The sequence below is a fragment of the Microtus pennsylvanicus genome, chromosome 14 (assembly GCF_037038515.1).
Source record: "Microtus pennsylvanicus isolate mMicPen1 chromosome 14, mMicPen1.hap1, whole genome shotgun sequence".
Lineage (NCBI taxonomy): Eukaryota > Metazoa > Chordata > Mammalia > Rodentia > Cricetidae > Microtus > Microtus pennsylvanicus.
The window spans coordinates 31,920,124-31,940,702 of record NC_134592.1 but is presented as its reverse complement, the minus strand read 5'-3'; the positions used below and the strand labels follow the sequence as shown (position 1 = coordinate 31,940,702).

The 20,579-nt window shown below is 38.2% G+C and overlaps 1 protein-coding gene across 17 annotated transcripts in view; it reads right to left on the bottom strand.

The window, feature by feature from the left end:
- Positions 1-20,579, bottom strand: part of Numb (NUMB endocytic adaptor protein) — a 123,101-nt gene that overhangs the window by 68,153 nt on the left and 34,369 nt on the right. For 12 of the 17 annotated variants that reach the window (XM_075948587.1, XM_075948577.1, XM_075948586.1 and 9 more), the window contains one exon: positions 4,668-4,752. The exons of the other annotated variants lie outside the window; for them this stretch is intronic. The gene's annotated coding sequence lies outside the window, so the exon portion shown is untranslated. The remainder of the gene's footprint in view (positions 1-4,667; positions 4,753-20,579) is intronic. 17 annotated transcript variants of the gene reach the window in all.

Here is a 20,579-nt window from a genome sequence, read left to right as displayed (position 1 = left end):
AAGAATGAGAAGTGAGAAGAGGGGGGAAAGAAGGAGAGGAAACGTGGCAGGCAGGAGGGGAAGTGAAAAGTGAGCAGGGGAGAGAAAGAAAGATAGGGACAAGAAGGAGAGGGCAGGACAGGAAATGTTTGTAAGTTGGGAAGTATTTTACCCCTCTCTGTTATTCTTCCCTTTCTTATATCCCTGTTCCCTAATCTAAGCTATCAATAAACACTTCTAAAACATAACTCACACCTGTACAACTGCTCTGTCTCCACTGCCAGAACCATCACAGCCCCATACAACTTATCTGGGCTACCGTAAAGTGCAAACTAGGATTTATTTCGATTGTTCCTCTCTGATCAACCATGTACATGGTAGCCAAAGCTTTATATTTACTGACTGACTGATTGTAGAAGTCTGTATTATCTTTCCAATATGAGAGTCCAAGGATTGAATTCAAGTCATTAAATTTGGTGGCAGGTGCTCTTACCTGCCGAGCCATCTCAAGCCCCAGAATAATCTTTTAAAAATAGATTATGACACTATGTAACCATCCTGCTGGCTTTCTATGTGTATTTTCAAATCAAGTTCAAACTCAGCATTTAGTGACTCAGATGCTCAAAACAGCATCCAGACATAAATGCTCAGTAAATGTTCACATACTAAGGTATTGCCTCTGCCTGACTCTTAGCTTGAAATGGCACTCTCCATACGTAACTCATTAGGAATCTTTTCTTTCCTGAAGCTTATTTCCATATGGGGCATGTTGTTTCTTTCTCCTGAAATATTTTCCTTCTAGACTCTTTAAGGGCTTATTTCTTCCTCATACTTCAAGTTTCACCTTCGATGTTGTCTCATTGATGAGGTCTTCTTTTTTTACTTTCTAAATACTTTTCTCTATAATTCATTTTTAAAAAGATTTATCTATTTTAAATTTTTTAATTTTTTAAAAATGTGAGTGTCTTGCTTGCACGTATGTACATATATATCTGGCTACCAGAGAAGACAGAAGAAGGCATCAGACCCTCCTGGAACTGGAGTTACAGATTGTTGTGAACATTCATCTGGGTATTAAAAACTGAACCCAGGTCCTCTGCAAGAGCAGCAAGTAAATTTAAGTACTGAGTCACCTCTCCTGCCCTCCATAATTCTTTTAAAAACAAAAACACAAACAGGATGTACCTCTGACTGTCCTGAAACTTGCTATGTAGACCAGGCTGGCCTCACAAGAGATCCACCCACTTCTGTTTCCCAAGTGCTGGGACTAAAGGCATGGCCCTCCACACTCAACCCCTATACAACTCTTCATTTCTTTCACAGTAAATTAGAATTATTTACTTGTTTCATTGATTTAACTCTTGAATATCTGCAAATGCTTCAGCATTCAATAAGTTCCCTAACTTGCTTAAAAGTATCTTTTGCACAAAATAACCATAATAAAAGAATATTTAAATTTTCTCACCAAGAAGCTGAATAATTGGTCACTAACATACTGTTACAGTTTGTACTCTGATTCATCAGACTTACATGCTTCCCTTAATTGCTAATGTCCAACAAAAAAATACTGTGTTAGGTAATGAAAGAAGAGTCAGGATAAAAAAATTAAATTATATCCTCAGGCAGGGGATATGTTTATCTAGATGGGTAAAACAGTTTGATCTCAGTACCAAGAAACAACCAAAGTGTGCCTGCATGTATGTTTACACATATATTTTCTCCTTTAAAGGTTTTCAATGATTTAAGTGTTAATGTGACAAGAAAGCAGATATTTCAAGTAGGATGAGGTAGTGGTCGGAGTTAGGAGCAATGTAGCCTTCATTTGTAGGCAGTCAGTCAGGTTACAGAGCCAAGAGAAACAGGAATCTATGTCTTGGTGAAACTAGTAGTCACCTCCAAGAACACTGAGGTTTTACAACGAACAACGTTATTGATGAGCTAAGGAACTAAAATCTAAAAAGCCCTGACGCATCAACACTGGCTAACCACCGGCCTCTGTTCTTTCTACTCGCTGGTTCTTCATCCCCCATGTGGAACTTACGGTGGGCTTTCCCGAGCCTGTATATGCCTGCTTGTGCGATCAGAATTCCCCACTTACATATAAATTCACTATCCAGATTCATCCTGGTTTAATACCTAATTTGCATACAGATAGGACCAAATTGGCCCATTCCCAGGACACATCCACTGCTTTAGAAACATAATTTGGAAACTCATTAGAGAGCTGTCTCTTCTCAATACACTTTGCTGCCTGCCCTCCTTCCTCATTCTTCTTGATTGTGAGACAGAAAACTTGGCTGACTCAAGAAACCAGCAACATTAGATACCATCAACTGCAAGATGTGCCATAATTTTATATTCCACTAGAGAAAAATGCTGCTGAAAGTATTAATGAATGTCCATTAATTATGAAAACTCATCAAAAATAAAGGAGTGATGCTTCCTAGTTCCAGAGATGCTAATGTCTTTGAGGAAGGAGTGAAAAAAGGTGGACTGGGAGAAAAAGTGAACAGGAGAAAAGGGGAATTACCATTCTATCAACAACACTAAGTTTTCCAGAAACCACAGTAAGTATAAAGATATGGATCACTGTTGACTCATTTAAGCTTCGTCAGCATGAGGAGGAAGTAGCAACTGCTGTTTCCATTTGCCTGCTCACCCTGATTCATCCCTTTAGCTTTAGACTGTCTAGACCACCATGTTTTAGATGTATCTCTTCTTGACTGTAGTATATCATTGAAACTTGTTTTGTAATTCAAATTGAGTACGATAGAAAGATATACATATGTACACACACACTTTTTAAAACTTAAAACCACATGTGGACTTATAGACTACAGACCACAGCTCATGATAGAAAGATAAAGACAATTAGAAATTTTACACTTGAAAATATATATAATTAATAATAAAAATTAATAATAAAAAAACTCACAGGCTAGTACCAGCACTACAAAAAAAAAAGGAGGGGAAAGAATAGTTGATAAGTATCTATCTTAAAGAATCATAAGTAAAAAAAAAAAAACCTCATTAAAAATGAGATGAAAGCCGGGGGGGGGGGGGTGGCGCACGCCTTTAATCCCAGCACTTGGGAGGCAGAGGCAGGCGGATCTCTGTGAGTTCGAGACCAGCCTGGTCTACAAGAGCTAGTTCCAGGACAGGCTCCAAAACCACAGAGAAACCCTGTCTCGAAAAAAAAAAAAAAAGAGAGATGAAAATAGCATTCCTAGTAACACCTAAAATTATTCAGTCAATTTTCTCATTATAAAAGAATGTAATCAGCAAAATTGTATTTTTTTTCTTTTTAAATCTTAAGAGATGGTGGTAGCACAGTCTTTAATCCCAGCACTTGGGAGGCAGAGGCAGACAGATCTTTGTGAGTTTGAGGCCAGCCTGGACTACAAAGTGAGTTCCAGGACAGCTAGGATTATTATACAGAAAAACTGTCTCAGGGGGTAAATATATATATATATGTATGTATGTATGTATGTATGTATGTATGTATTGGAGAGCTGACAATTGGAACAGGAACTACTAGATAAAAACCTATGAGAGGGTGGACAGATGGCTCAGCAGTTAAGAGTAATTAAGGACACTAGCTGCTCTCCCAGAGAACCCAGGTTCAGTCCCCGGCACCACACGGTGACTCACACTATCCATAAGTCCAGTTCCTGGGGATCTGATGCTTCGGATTTCCAAGTGCTCCTGCACACATACTGTGACCACACATACACCCAAGTACATAAATATATAAACAGGATAAAATAAGAAAATATTTTTTAAAATCATGGGAGGGGATAGATATGACCAAAATACATTGTTGATATTCCATGAGAATTCTTCTATACACACATGCAAACAAACCTAAGACTTTAAATGGGAACAAAGTTTTCTAAACAGTGTTATGCATAAACTCAGGGTTCTACCATGCCTTCCCTGCCATTATGGCTTCAGACTCACTGAGGATGTGAATCAGAACAACCTCTTGGGTTGTTTAGTCGGGTGTTGTCATCACTGTGACATAAAAGTAACCGATACAATACTAGGATCCTTGTAGGTGTCAGACCAGCAATCACCCAACATGGTTTTACAACAGATGTGAATTTCATCAAATTAGTGATTTTTCTCTAGGTCTAATTTATTCAAGTTTAATTTGGTTTAAGTATATTGTAGCCTAAACCTTGCTATTTCCCATTTGATAATTTATTAGCTGCTAAAAGATGAAAATACCTAGTTGACATTTATTAAATGTTGACTATGTGCCAGGCATACAGTAAGACAAGTGAAGACAGGTATAAAAGTGTCTTACATGAATTAAATTATCTACTCGCAGCAATCCCACCAGGTGGGCAGCAGCACAATCAGTGTTGTAGAGAAAGGGAAACTCACGCATGAGTTAAATAACTTTCCCAATGTCACACATGTGAGCACAGAAGCTTGAGAACCTCTACCCGTGCTATCTGTCTTCAAAACCCAAGCCCTCAGCTACTATGCTATATTGTATTTCACAATACTTAAAGAAAAATTAAAAATTTAGGAAGGACAAAAACCTCACCATTAAAAATTATCCAAAGGTGTTAGGGAACACTTAAACAGTATTAATGCCAATATAACTCATCATAGGTTGGTACATCACAGCTATTTCAAAGTATCTTAGCCTTGATTAGTAGTTTTGAAGTTGGACAGACCTGGCTCTGAATCTTGGCTGTGCCTTTTACAAGCTGTGTGACTTTGGACAAATTTCGTAACTTCACCAAGTGTCAGTTTCCTCATCTGCAAAATGAGAATAATAAATGTCTTATACAATTGTTCTTAGTGACACAGACACAAAAATAAAAAGAGCTTTTCAATTTTTGTCAGAAAACAGCTCTGCAGTCATGAGAGAATGAAGATCATCACTCCAAGTCACTGAGCAGTTTCAAGATCCACACGCTGATAGAAACACAACAAAGAACTCCACAAACACAAGCCAAAAGCCTAGAGATAAGTCATTCAAATTTCTGCTCTGTGTTTCTGCAGCATTAGGCGATTTAGGGCCTTGCAGTCACCTACTGAGTATTCTGAGATATATACCCAACCCCATCACTGGATCCTGGCCAAAAAAAAAAAAAAAAAAAAAGCAGAAAAGGGAAGATCAAGGGATCAAGGGGCACAAAAGAGGAAGGTATATGTCAAAAACGATCAATTCCTGACACTGTCAGGAAGGAATTTTAATGGAAGAAAAACAGAAAGGATAGAAAATGGACTCCAAGTTGTGGAATACAATGGAAATCTATTCAGAATGACAAGGATCTCCATGAGTAGTCCCAAAGTCTTACCCATTTTTTTTTTCCTTTTTTTTCACATTAACTAAGGCAAAAAAAATTTCTTTTTCTTGTAGCAAACAGAAACTCTGTTATGTGTTAAATTTTAAAAAGTTATTGATAATTTGATTTTCTGTTCTGTGTATTTCTTTCAGTGTCTCCCTAAATGTATAGCCAGTAAAGGACAAATATAGAGTTATAGTTAAGAATTGGGATTAGACTTTCACACATGAAACACTGTGAAAAGGAAATCTGTTTTGCAAAATTCAGTTTAGATTTATTTATTTTATTCTATGTGTATGAGTGTTTTACCTGTATGTGTGTGGTGCGGGATAATTGTCTGTATTCTGTCAATCATGTTTTAAATAAATGCTGATTGGCCAGGCAGGAAGTATAGGTGGGAAAACCAGACAGGAAGTAGAGGTGGAGCAAAGAGAACAGAAGTATTCTGGGAAACAGGAAGCTCCTCTGCCATTCCTGTCCAGACCACAGAAGAAGCAGGATGTGACCTGCCCCACTGCAAAAGGTACAGAGCCATGTGGCTAACATAGATTAGGATAATGGGTTAATAATATACATTATAAGAGCAAATAAGTAGTCTGAACTAATGGGCCTATCAGTTTTATAACTTATGGAGATCTCTGTATGATTTTCTCTGGGACTAAATGGCTGGAGGACCAGGCAAGATGGAAACCCTTACAAGCCAGCCCTCATACTACATGTGTGTATGTGTACCACCTGTGTGCCTGGTGCTTGTGGTCAAAAAACAGCATCAAACCGGGCAGTGGTGGTGCATGCCTTTAATCCCAGCACTTTAATCCCAGGCAGAGGCAGGTGGATCTCTGTGAATTCAAGGCCAGCCTGATCTACAAGAGCTAGTTCCTAGACAGTTCCAAAGCTACAGAGAAACCCTATCTTAGAAAAACAAAACAAAACCAAAACAAAGAAACCAAAAAAAAAAAAAAACAAAAGAGAGATGGACAGACAGACAGTGAGCACATCAAATCTCCTGGAACTGGAGTTATGGATAGTTGAGAGCCAAACTCGGATCCTCTGCAAGAGCAAGCAGTGCTCTTACCACCAAGCCATCTCTCCAGCCCCAGGAAATCTGCTCTGTTCTTAAATATATTTTATCAACTATTAGTGTGTGTGTGTGTGTGTGTGTGTGTGTGTGTTTATATGAGATGTGTGAGCATGTGCCATACTATGTGTGGAAGTCAAGGGACAACTTTATAAAATCAGTTCTCTCCTTCCACCTTTATGTGGGTTCTAGTGATTGAACTTGGGTCACCAGGTCTTAACCATCTTGCCAGCACCAAAATTAAAATCTATACAGACCAACAGTATATCGACAGCCTCTAGTTTATGAGAACTACTATGCATGCAAATTAAGCTATAAAATGGTTTCAAGACTAAGAACAATTCAGATCAAATAGTTATGAAACATCTACTATGTATAATATAACTACAATATTTAGTCTCAGGAGTACAGAAAAAAAGTGATATCATCTCAAATATCCAAGTTCTCACAATTCAGAAAATACCTAAAAATAAAAACCTATATGAAAATTATTAAAATGCAATTGCTACCTGCTTTAAAAGGAATTTGAGAGAAAAATGAAGAAAGGTTTCTTGAAACATAAAACATTGAAAAATGGAACTCAAACAACTCTAACTTTGAACATAAAAATAAATAAAAATGTTATCCTTTTGTCAACAAGATGCATAAAGACTGTTGGTTACTATTAACTATGAGGGAAGTGAAAAATAAAAATGTACTAAATAAATCTAAAAGAATATTTTCGAAAAGGAGATAGATAGCAATAATTTGAAAGACTAACAGAAAATTCATTTGAAATAACAGAGTATTCATTCACTTTTACTACTTTAGAAACTACTAAAAAAATTCTTTAGAGCTAGGCCTCCACTGTCCATATTTATCTTGGCATTCTGGTCTTTATACTCCCATGAGAACGGCCCATTAAGCTCTGCTTACAACATTGTAGGTGGAGTTCTACCTACACACAATAGAAAAGCCTACAAATCATGTGGTGAGGTTTATCATAGGAGCCCACTCCTCGATACCAATTTCTGTGTTAGTTTATTCTCTCATTGCTCTGACAAAAGACCCAACAAAAGCAAATTAAGGAAAGTTTATTCTGGATCACAGATTGAGGGCATATACATCATGGGAGGGAAGCTAATGTGGCTATGCACGGTCAGGAGAAGAGAAGGATGAGTGTGGGCACTCCGCTTGCAGAAGTGTGTTTTCTGTTAGCCTTTCCTGTTTCTCAGTATAAAATTTTAAGGTTGTTAAGAGACTCATAGAAGATGGGTCTTCCCTCCTCAGTTAAATCACTCTGGCAACCCTCTCATAGACATATCCAGAAATGTGACATCTAAGGGACTTTCAATCCAGTCAAATTGATAGTCAAGATCCTATGGTTTTAAGTTTTTAAAATCAACTTCTGAAAAAACTAAAAACATAATCTTAAAACAAATCTGAATTTGAATTCCAATGTCAACAGTAGCAAACATTAGACAGGTTATTTAGAATTTCAACTCTTTAAAAAGAAAGATTAAAAAGTTGTGCTAGGCATGGTGGTACATGACTTTAATTCCAATATTTAGAGCTAAAACAGTAGAAAGCCTGCAATTTACTTTCACTTGGTTTAAAAAAAAATTAATTCCAGGATTCAGGAGGCAGATATAGGCAGATCTCTGTTAACATGAAGCCAGCTTGGCCTACACAGTGAATTCCAGATCAGCCAAAGCTAAATAGTGAGACTCTATCTCAATCTCCTTCCCCCACAAAAAGATAAAGTTGTAATGTTTAAGTAAGAAAATAAATGTATGGTATTTGGTACAGAATATGTGCCGAACTAAAGAATTTGTTCCCTTACATCCTCCGCCCTCCTCAGGGTGAAGCTCTATTATGGTGGTCTCACACAGTCCATTTCCTTCACCCATTTGGTTTCCTCTGCCTGGATGCATGTAACACACTCAAATTCTCATTCCTGTTCAAGTTTATACTTAAATGCTGCCTCTTCTCCATCTCCCACAACTAATTTTATTTCATGTGTTATTTAACGTTTCTGTTCTAAGTACTGTCTCAACTGCCTGCTTGAAAAGAACGTATCTCATTCATTTCCATTCTTTCTACTAACACAAACCACAGTTTTGCACATGGTAATCTTTCAAATATTTGACAAATACTATTCTAGATTTCTCATTACAAGTGCATATCATGTTGAATCCTTTCTGGCATCTTACGAATAAAAAGATAAACTGTCACTACTGTCTGCTAAGAACCTCTGGCCTTCAGCAGGTGTTAACATCTGTATCTTGTTTCCTGGGCTGCCCTCATGCTCACAGCTGGCCTAGGTTCAGGGTCACTCTCATGTGTCACCACACCTTGGCTTAAAAATTTTAAAATAAATTCATAGAAGTAGTTGTGGAAAACGAAAGTAATCCAAATCCAATTTCTTTGTAAGAAAGCATATTAATTAAATAGGAAATGTTTAAGAAATCCTCAAAATACCTGTTTTACAAATATTTGGGGCAAATTAATATAGAACACGAGGTTCTTGAACAACAAACAAGAAAGTCAGGTCCTTCTGTTCTTATATTACTAATCTGTAATTTTTCTACATGATTGGTCATTCCTACAACACTTTCTCTTTAAATAATGAGAACTATTTTTTGTCTTTTTAAGAATAAATGACAGTGGGGTAAGGTGGTACACTCATATAATCCTAGCACTTCAGAGGAGGAAAAAGAATCAGGGGTTCAAGGTACATCAGATACACTGGGAATTCAGAATCAGTCGTGGCTACATGAAACTTTGTCTAAAAAAATACAAAATCAACCAACCAATCATTCTCCACATTAATTTCAAATTTCTTTACAATTCATAAATAAAAGAGATGTTAATTTAGGAGTTTTAAGATAAACTTTTGGTTTTATATAATCTCAAAAGAGAAGAAAACTTGTAAGACTCTATTATATTTTGCCCTCCTTACTTTATCACCATGTCTCACACCTTATTTCTTTCTTTCCCCTGAAGTCAGGTATCCCTGGCGGGCCTACAACTCCCAAAGATCTATCTATATCTGCCTCCTGAGTGCTGGGATTAATCTCACACTTTAAAAACAAACAAAAATGTGAAAATGAGCTGCAGATACCATGCCACTTAGCCCTAAGCATTGCCCTATACTTTCTTAGGAATGAGGATATTTGTTTAGATAACCACAATACAGCTAAACAAATGAGCATTACAACAACGTGACACTTTCTGTAAAATTATTTGCCTTAGAGTTATTTCCCCAGTTCAAAATATATTCAGGACCATGAATTATAGCTGCTAGGCCTCTTCGGCATGCAACCTTCTAATGTAGCTCTTCAGACTTGCTGCACCTTTTGTCCAAGAGTCTCAACTGAACGGAACAGTTATTTTTACAGAGCAACACTTCATTTATGTTCATCTTCATTTATTTCAGGTTAAGAGAAACTAACAGATGGAAAATCATGGAGTTACTTTATATCCTGGTCCACAGGCTGAGACAGACAGACACTGAGCCTGGCGTGGGCTTTTGAAACCTCCAGGCCCACTTCCAGTGACACACCTCCAACAGGGCCACATCTCCTAGCCCTTCCCAAATAGTTCTACTAACTGGTGACTAAGCATTCAAATATATGAGCCTACGAGGGCCATTTTCATCAAACTACAAGGGGGAAATGTTACATTGACCAAATAAGAATACTATTAATTTTTCAGAAACCTGAAACATCTTTAAAATGATATACTTTTTTTTTTATCTTGGTATGGAACATTTTATTTCTCCATGAAACATTCAGAGGTTAGGTCGTGGGAAATAAACTTTAATCCGAGAATTGTACATTTTCTTTCCACATATTCTGCTTTGAAATAGGAAATGATATACTTTTTGAAAGCTACACTAATTAAAAACTCTTCTGAGAGCCTGAGAATTCTTAATATGTTATCTTTTGGGCAATACTTGGTACATTACAAATTTCTATTTTTCTTAACAAAAATAACGAATGGGCAAATTACTGCCTGCTTTCCCTTACTATATTCCTGTTATGTAAAGCATCTACTGGCTCTTGGTGACAGAGGTGGCTGGCTCTCCATCAATATTTCTTGTACTACTGTACAGATGTGTACAGGGGCCACATGTTATTTTAGGCTAAAAAGATATTGTTGCTTCCTGAGCTGATTATAAAAAAGCATGTAGAAATAATTGGAGATATTTAGGCCTCCTTGAGGAAAATTAAGCTTGGTTCATGTATTCTTACAAAGCAAAAAGCTACCTTCTTACAAGGTTATGTTAGACCATTAGAGCACCCATAATTAGCATTTTTATTTTATAGTTTGTGTGTATATAAAATCCATGATTATATCTTCCCCCCGTTTTCCCACCTGATGTTTGTCTGTTACATATTACATTGTAGACTGTCTTCATGTAGTGTGGAAAGCCATCCTGTGTCCGATCATTAATACTGCAAATGTCTTCCAACATTGAAAAATTCTAAAGGCCAGACGATGTGGAAATTTCTGTGAAATACTGTTTTTTGGACACGGCATATATGATACACTCACAAATACCACCTTTTGAACATGACATAAATGATACACTTACAAATGCACAGAAGCTGTGGTTACCTGAATAAAACCTGCACAAAGATCATAATTCTAGCATGGATGGGAGAGGCTACCAGATGAGGAGCTAATGGAAGCTGATGGCTGCTGAGGGAGTGAGAATCCTTCTTGGGGTATACACATATACACCCATACACATATGGGTAGCACTTGTTGGATTTAACAGATTATTTAAAAAATAATAGGACAAGAAATTGGGAAGGACATGTGTTATGGGGGATCTGGGAGGAGTTAGAAAGAAAAAAAATAAATGTGTATGACCTTGTTTCACTGTATACATGTATGAAATTTGAAGAATAAATTTAAAAACTTAAAAAATGAAAAACATTTATTAAAGGTGCATGCTTTTAATCCCAGCACTTGGGAGCAGAGGCAGGTATATCTCTGTGATTTCGAAGCCAGGCTGGTCTACAGAGCTAGTTCCAGAACAGCTAGAACTGATACACAGAGAAATCCTGTCTTGAAAAACAAAAACAAAAGAACATCATGGAGTTAGAATTAACATTAAACTTAGTTTGGTTCTAAAGTAACTGTTTAGGCTGAAGACATTTAAGCCCCAGCACTGCAGAGCAGCCACATTTTCTTTGATCTACTATAGTACCAAATTTATAACCTTATCAGTAAAAGATACCTAACATAACTCTACAGAATAAGTAAGTAAGTCTGTCTTGGGACAGAAGAGACTAAAGAAAAAATAGAGTCAAATTAATGATCAGATTAGAGCTAGAAAACTGTTAAGAAAAATCCTTACTATGGCTTACAAAGTTTAGCATGATTTAGCCTTTACCTACAGGACCAACCATCCCAGTCTTCTTTGAAACTATAAACCTGCCATCTTTCTCATCTCAAAGTCTTCAATGGTTCTCACAGGCACTGCTTTCCCTGAAGTGATCTGTATATCCTTCAGAGCTCCGCTCAGACATCACTTCTTTAACCACCTCCACACTGTAACCAAACCAGCTACCGCTAGAAGTTTATAATACCTGAGCCTCTCCTTTACTGTTTATTACAATTTTAAATTAAAAAGTGAGTATTCAATAACTGTTTTTCCTACAAGAATGTAAGTTGTATGAGGGCAGGATTCTCATACATCAAATTAATGAATCAACATATGTTTTAAACTATTAATTTGTTATTTTATAAGTTATTATTCTTAATAAGCTGAGATATGTATTTCCAGTTATAGCTCCAGTTCTGTAGTACCCCTTTTATCCAACCAATTCTGGTACAAAAACTGTTTTTAAAACAAAGAAGCTAGAGAGATAGTTCAACAATTAAAGAGTGCATACCACTCTTGTAGAGAACCTGAGTTCAGGCCACAGCACCCACATCAGGGAGTTCACAACCACCTATTACTCCAGTCCTGGGGGTCTCACACTGTTTTCTGGCCTCTGCAGGCAGCCACCCCTCCACACACAAATAATTAAAAATAAAACAAACCTTTAAAACAAATAAGGAGACAAAGCAATTGGGATTACGGAGCATATTAGAGAAAAACAAAAAGTAGAGGTAAGCCATTTCTGAAGGACCAACAGCGGGTCAGAGCTTTTGTAATTCTAAGGCAGCTGCAGAGACAGAAATTAGAGTCCAGAGCTACTGAAACAGGCAGAATTTGAGGGGCTGTATTTGTTAGGGTTTCTATTACTTCAATGAAAAAGGGTGACCAAAAAGCAAGTTGGGAAGTAAAGGGATTATTCAGCTTACACTTTCAAAGCACTGTTCGTTATTGAATGAAGTCAGGACAGGAACTCAAAATGAGCAGGATACTGGAGGCAGGAGCTGATGCAGAGGCCATGGAAGGGTGCTGTTTACTGGCTTGCTCAGCCTGCTTTCTTAAAGAACCCAAAGACGGAACCACCCACAATGGGCTGGGCTCTCCCCCATCAATCACTAATTGAGAAAATGCCTTACAGCCAGATCTTATGAAGTCATTTTCTCAAAATGTTCCCTCCTTTCAGATAACTCTAGTTTGTGTGTCAAGTTGACATTAAGACTAGCTAGCACAGGGCTGAAAGTCCAGAGAAAATGCAATCACAGAAAAATAACACTAGATATCCAGTATTATTTCTGTTCTCCGAATAATTTATTTAGTGAATCCTAATCCGTGGGTAAGGCAAGGTCAAGAATTAAGCAAACGGCCTGTTTTAAAGTATAAAAATAAATAAATAGAACCTTCAGATTAACTAAGAAAGAAAAAATTAAGAGTTCAAGATCTGTCAAAAAGAAAGATCCTGGCAAACACCCCAGGATTCCATTTGATACCCCTGAAGAGCAACACTTGAAGTAAGGGAAACTGGATTTAAACCAGCCCTTGAGAAGCCTAAAACAAAGGCTCGAGCCACCTCAAACCCACAGATGAAGGTCACTGGCTTCTACTTTTAACTACCATTAGAAGAAAATTAAATCCTCTCTAGTGAGCCATATTATCAAGAGCATCTATCATTTTTCATATACAACTTTTGACATTCATTTTAAAAATGACTAGGAAAGGTAACAGAGAGGACCAAATGATTAAAAATCAAAAGAAAAAGCAGACAATAGAAAAACAAACAAAATGAAACAAAAAAACCAAAAGGATATAAACATTGTAATTACCAAATACAGACTTGAAAATAACTATGATTAGCATGTTTAGGAAATAGGTGACAAAAATTGCCAGAGAATTGCAATCTATTAAAACAAACAAACAAAAAAACCTAGAATTCTAGAACTAAAAAATACATACTATATAATTAGCAATATAGCAGATGCCTTTAGCAGTAGATTGGACATTAAGCACACTAGAAAATAGATCTGTACAAAACAAAAAGGTTGGGAAGTACAGAAAACAGCATGAATGGCTAAGGATGCAGCTCAGTTGGTAGAATGCTTGCCTAGCAATGCAGGAAGCCCTGGGTTCAGTCTCCAACACTGCAGAGAACAGGTACAGTGGCACAAGCCTCTAAGTCCAGCACCAGAGAGGTGGAGGCAGGAAGATCAGAAATACAGATCACTCTTGACTACACAGTGAGTGGAGGCCAGCCTGGGGTATATAAGAACTTGGGGGAGGGCTGACAGAGCTACCAGTTTTAGTTCCTGTCTCTCCTGGTTCCTGTTCTTGTGGAGGAACTGTCTGTTCTGTTAACTATTATCCTTGTTTTTTATCCTGACGAGGAACAGTGCCCCTGTTAATATTAAAACCAGGCTTTGCTTGTTAAAAAAAAAAAAAAGGAAGAACTTGGATTTGTTTGCTTGTTTGTTTGTTTGTTTAAAAAAGAAAACAGCAGGATAGACAGATGGAACTCAAGGAATGATTAACACAGAGATATCTAGAATGTAGAAGAAAATGAGCAAGTAAAGCTGAAACAACATTAGAAGGGGTAGTACAGGCTTTACAAACTTGACAAAGGACAAGTATCAGTGATGGACTTTAAGTGTTTTAACATAAAGCAAACACACAGCAGCATTATTTAAAAAAACACAGCTTCTTTAGCTACAGCAATAGACTAGGAATACAATAGAATGATATACTTGAAAGGTTGAAAGAAAATCATTTCGAGCCAGGAATTCTATGTCTGATGGACAGATTCTTCAAAAATTAAGTCAAGTATGTGTGTGGGAGGCACACCTAAGTCCCACCACTCTGGAGGCAGAGGCAGGTGGAGCTGAGTTCAAGACCAGCCTGCTCTGAGTTACAGGACAGTCAGGACTGCTACACAAGGAAACCCTATCTTGAAAAATGAAGAAAACAAAACAACAAAACAAAAAATAATTAAGGCAAAATAAAAAAGCTGTCTATTAAGAAAACTTCAGACGGAAGCATGGTAACAGGAAAGAAAAAAGCACTGCAAAGAAGAAGCACAGATAAAATTAAATAACCATGGGTTATTCCAAATAACAATGATATCTCAACAAGAAAGACTATATGGGAATAATAATTGGAATTAAAGAGCTATAAGGCACAGGAAAAAAAATCAGTAAATCATGTGCAAAACCGAGACATATATTTACTTTGCTTAAATGTAGGCCACTGATCCCCAAAAAGAACCAACTGTGCTCCCCTTACAAGCATCTGTTTGCTATAGTCTGGATCTTAAATGACTCTCAAAGGTCTATGTGTTAAAAGCTTGCTACGTATTTTTAATTTAATAGTTTGGAACCCAGGGTCTAGTACATGCTAGGCAATGCTCTACAGCAGAAGTCATGGGACTTTTAGAGGTGAGACCTAATGAGGAATCTTCTGATCACTGAAGCAAATCCTTTATGTGGATGCGGACACAAGCTCCTTCCTCTTCCTCTTTAATTTACTTCCCAGTCAGAAAACAGGTGGTGGCACCATGCACAACCACCATGCTACGACTGCCCCGTATAACAGCTAATACTGACTGTCAACATAACTATCTAGTATCAAAGAAACAAGCCTGTGTGCACGGCTATAAGGGGTTCCCTAGCTCAGCTTAACTGGATAGAGGAGGGCAGAGCCACAGGAGACAGCTGCCTGAGCATGAGCATTCATTGCTTTCTGCTTCCTGACCAGATACTGTGCGGCCAGATGCCACAAGCTCCTTCTGCCAGGACTTCCCCACTATGATGGAAGTGTCCTCAAACTGTGAACCAAAGTAAACCTGGTTTCCTTTAAGCTGCTTTTGTTGGGTATTTTTTACCATAATAACAGTAGTAATTAGAAAGATAGCATACAGAAAAGTGGAATCAGAAATGGGGTCACTGCAGCACTAAATCTGATCATGTGGCTCTTAGGCCTTTGGAAGTGGTCTGTAGAAAGAGTTTGGAACTATTGGCTGAAAGCCCTTTAATACCTTAAGTAGAGCTTAACAGGCCATTTGAGTAGGAGCTTGGGAAGATAAGAATGCTCAGAAAAATAAAAAAACAAAAAAAGAATGCATAGAAAAATAGACAGTAGCAACCAGGCTCAGGAACTCTCAGAAGAGAAGAACTGAACTGACCCACTCATGTGACACTGCATTTTGTTCATGTTCTGAGAACTTGAATACTTGAATTTAAAAGTACTGAACTAATTTCCTTGGCAGAGGATATTTTATGACAGCACAGTATTTAGGCTATGGCATGGTTACTGCTCACTGCTCTTATTCAGAACTACAATGAGAACAAGAGAGAGAGACAGAGAGACAGGGAGAGAGACAGAGACAGAGAGAGAGACAGAGAGAGAGAGAGAGAGAGAGAGAGAGAGAGAGAGAGAGAGAGAGAGAGAGAGAGAAAAAGAGAGAGATTTGGGCTGGCTAGTTTTATGTCAATTAGACTCATATGAGGGGAAGAACCCTCAATTAAGAAATGACCCCTGTAAGATAGGGCGGTAGGCAAGCTTACAGGGCATTTTCTTAATTAGCGATTGATGTTGGAGGATTCACCCCATTGTGGATGGTACCACCTCTGGGATGGCACCTTATAAGAAAACAGGCCGAGCAAGCCATGAGGAGCAAGCCAGTAAGCAGCAGCCTTCCATGGCTCCTGCTTCAGCTCCTGTAGCCAGGTTCCTGCCCTAAAGAACTGTTACCTGGAAGTATAAATGAAATAAACCCTTTCTTCCCCAAGTTGTTATTTTTGGTCCTCATTATTCATCACAGCAATAGAAACCTTAACTAAGACACAAAGCATCTGTAATTGTTAAATAGAAGCAACACTCTCTTCACATGGACCACAGGAAAGCTGTCCTGAAGGCAAAAGCTCCAACTTATAAAAATGCAAATTTATCTGAATGCAGAGGCTGAATGCTGACTCAGAATTTTGCAAAGGGGCTTCCCTGCTTGAAAACCATCCAGGAAAGTGATTTTGCAGATTCTCAACCACTAAAGCTTGTAGAGATTGTGAGAACTATGGTCTGAAGAGGCCAACCTACATCTTAAGCTGGCAGGAGACCTGGGCAGCACTGCCCACCTGGTACTCATTTTGAAGGCATGAAAAATTCAAGAGAGAAGAGTCTTGTTTCCAGGTTTCAGAGAGTTACTTAGGCTCTCTGAAATGTGTGGCAGGACCAGAGTTCCAACAAGGAAGCTCAGAGAAGCCATTGTGTGAAGCTACAAAAAATGAAGCCTAAACCAGGCATTGTGATACACACCTTTAATCTCAGCACTCAGGAGGAAGAGGCAAGTGACCCTCTGTGAATTCAAGGCCAGACTGGTCTACAGAGTGAGTCCCAGGACAGCCTGGGCTATGTAGGGAGACAGTCTCAAAAAAAACCAAACCAAACCAAACCAACCAACCAAAGAAAAGTAAAGCCTAAATTGCACCGAAGATCCCAGCATATTGGAGATGCCAAAATAATGTCAGACATGGAACAGAACTGACTCAAAAGAGAGCCTCTCTGTGCTACAGGCAGCAGAGTTGGAGGAGTGGACCTATACAAAGCCCTTTGAGACCCAGACAATTACATCACAAGCTCCAGATGCCAGACATGGAACTACATGATCAGGTGTTTTCCCTCCTGGGTTTGGGTCTTGCTTTGATCTCATCTTTCTTTCCTATGCTCTCATTTCCTTCCTTTGGAAATGGGGATGTTTATTTGGTATCATTGTGCATTAGAAGTACGTAATTTGCGTTTTGTTTGTTCAAGAGTTCACAATCTCTTAAGAGACTACCCGAATCTTATAAAAGATTATGCATATTTTTAAATGGTGTTGGAATTATTGAAGAATATGAAATCTTTTAAAGTTAGAAAATGTACTTTTGTAATGAGAGATGGCCATAAGCCTATGGAGACAATCGGGGAAGGCTATAGCTAACAGTGATACATTTTGAGTTCACAAGGGTTGGAATTATAATAATTAATGATTCTCTGATTCTCTAAAATCACCAAGGAGACAAGACTCTAGAGACACTACTAATGTATTATCTTATTAAGTTAATGGAAGTAGAAAGATCCATACTAAATGTGGGTGATACTATTTCATGGTTTAGGGTTCGAGAATGCACAAAAAAAGAGAAAGTTGTTTATAGTAGCCAACAACTAATATAGAAACTAACAACTGGTCAAAGTGTAGAGAGTAAGTGATGTTCTAATAAGTATCTATATTACTTCCTCCCAGGAAAAGAAAAGCAGAAAGAATGCTAAGTGCCAGACCAAGGAAGAAGTAGTATGAAGTTCTGTCTTCTGGATATGACATAACCAAGATGCTCATGAATTAACAATAGCTGTGGCTACTGAAGTAAGACATGCACTAGATGGGTCTTTTAACATTCCATTGTGGATGGGGTGGGAGGGCTGTTTTAAATCTTCAGTGATGCAGGCACTAGTAACTGATCCATAGTCCAATAAGAACATTCTACCCTCAAGCTCAGGCAAGCAACTTTTACTAAAACTCAGTGAGTCAGCAAACAAAAATAAAAATATGATAGTAGGAGGAAAACTTGTTGGGAAGGAGCTGAATGAGAGTAGAAAGGAGTTGAGCAAGGATAACAGAGTAATGAAAATGTCCAAAATATATTGCATACATGTGTGTGTACATATGTATATAGCACGTACACATGCATACACACACATGTAAATGTCTGTGAAAACCAAAGTTAAATGCTAGAGGCTATTGTTAATGTTTTTACTTCCCTAAACAAGTTTGTTTGACCTATCTACATGAGATGTGCTTGATCGCATGTGGGTAGGTGTAAGTGGACAAGATGTATGCTTGCCTCTGATTGGACCTGATGGGAAATGCATTGAATTGTGGGTTTTACCTTTTTAAGTCCCTGCAAAATGGGACTACAATGACGCGGCCATTTTCTGGAAATTCAGAGATGGACCTAGCCAAAGCCCATTCCTCTGGCCAGTATTAATTAAAGCTTGCTTCAAATTTGGCTCAAAATTGTGTAGTGGTCTTATTCGCATCTAGTGGGATTAATATTAATCCTCTGAGTGATTATTTAGAAATGGCTGCGGGATGGGGCAGGACACAGAAACCTTCATTTACAAGTAGTGGTTATTACTGATAACATTTAGAGCAGGGCTACAGTGAAAAATAGTAAGTGCAGCAAAAAGAAATACAAAATATAATTTGTAGAGGAAAAGAGCACTAGAAGCTTAATGATGAGGCCAGGGCAACTTTGGAAGAAAGGCTGCAGTTATCCAGAAGTTAGTGCTATTACGGAAAGCTTTGCTCTGCAGGAGAAAAAAGGAAAGGGTGTCTCTCCAGGCATGGCTCCACCCATCAAAATTTCCAACTAAAGAAAGGAAATCAAAGTAACTGAGCAAAAGTGCTGATGGTGATGTGATCCCAAGGGAGCAGGGTTCATCCCAAATGGACAGTGGAACTTGACATTGCTCTTCAAGTGATGCTGGCTTTAGAGGCAAGAAGGACGATGCTAAGAGTGAATGAACTATGGATTCTTCCATGCAATTCCAGAGCATTCATCACTCTGCTTTCTGACTTTGGATATAATATACCAGCTGGCTTGTAATGTCTGCAGCTATGACTTTCCAATCATGATGGACTGCACCCTCAAACTTATAAGCTAAAATAAACCATTTTTCTTTAAGTTACTTTTGTCAGTTTATTCTTGTTAGCAAGAAAAAACATGACTAATAAATCTTACCATAAGCCAAAGCAACAGGGCCAGCAGATCACAGCCTTAAACATCCACAACTATGAACTAACACAGTTTCTCTTTGGAAGATTATCTTAGGACTGCTGCTACAGTAACAGAAAGCTTACTGGCACAATGATAACTTACGGAGACATTTTTGGTCTTCATGGCCAGGTTCATTCTACTACTAACTGTGGGAAGACCAGAGACATGCTGCTAAAGATCCGATAAGACAAGCCTCACAGCAAAGATTTATTTGGCCTAAAATGTTGACGGTGCCAAGAACAAAAAAATCCCTGAAATAAGATGGAACAGAAGAGTGATGTGGGATGTCCTTCTGTATATGTGTTGCTTTTATTGGTTGATGAATAAAGCTGTTTTAGCAAATTCCAAGGAGAGAGAGAGAGAGAGAGAGAGAGAGAGAGAGAGAGAGAGAGAGAAGGCGGAGTCAGAGGAGACCCCATGCAGCTGCCAAAGGAGAAACACACCTGCCAGAACCTTACCAGTAGGTCACAAGCATCATGGTGATACACAGATTAATAGAAATGGGTTAATTTAAGATAAAAGAGTTAGCTAGAAATACTCCTTAGTCATTGGCCAAACAGTGTTGTAATTAATATAGCTTCTGTGTGATTATTTGGGTGGCCAGGAAACAAATGTGTAATCTCTGTCCACAAAATGGCACCCATATGTTTGGGGCTAACCTTCACAACCAGCCTCACACTTTGGGTCTGGGTGCTTTGTATGCCTACTCGGGGTTAGAAGGAAAGTAGCTGAGAGCATGTCTGTCACTCAGCACCCCTACCTTGGAAAGCAGCTGGATCAGGTCTGCCTGTCTCTGCCTCCCAAGTAATGGATTAAAGATGTGCACCACCATTGCACTTAGGGTAGAGTTTTTAATTAAAGGGATATTAATGGCAACTGCTCAAACAAAGATCCCACCCCTTGAAGCCTTCCCCAATTACTCCAATACAGTATGATGCTCCCTCCACTGTTCCCCATCTCTCTCTTCAGATAATTTTGTCACAGGAATCATTTTCCTATTATATGTCTTCTTTACAAGACTGAGAGCCTTAAGGACAAAACTG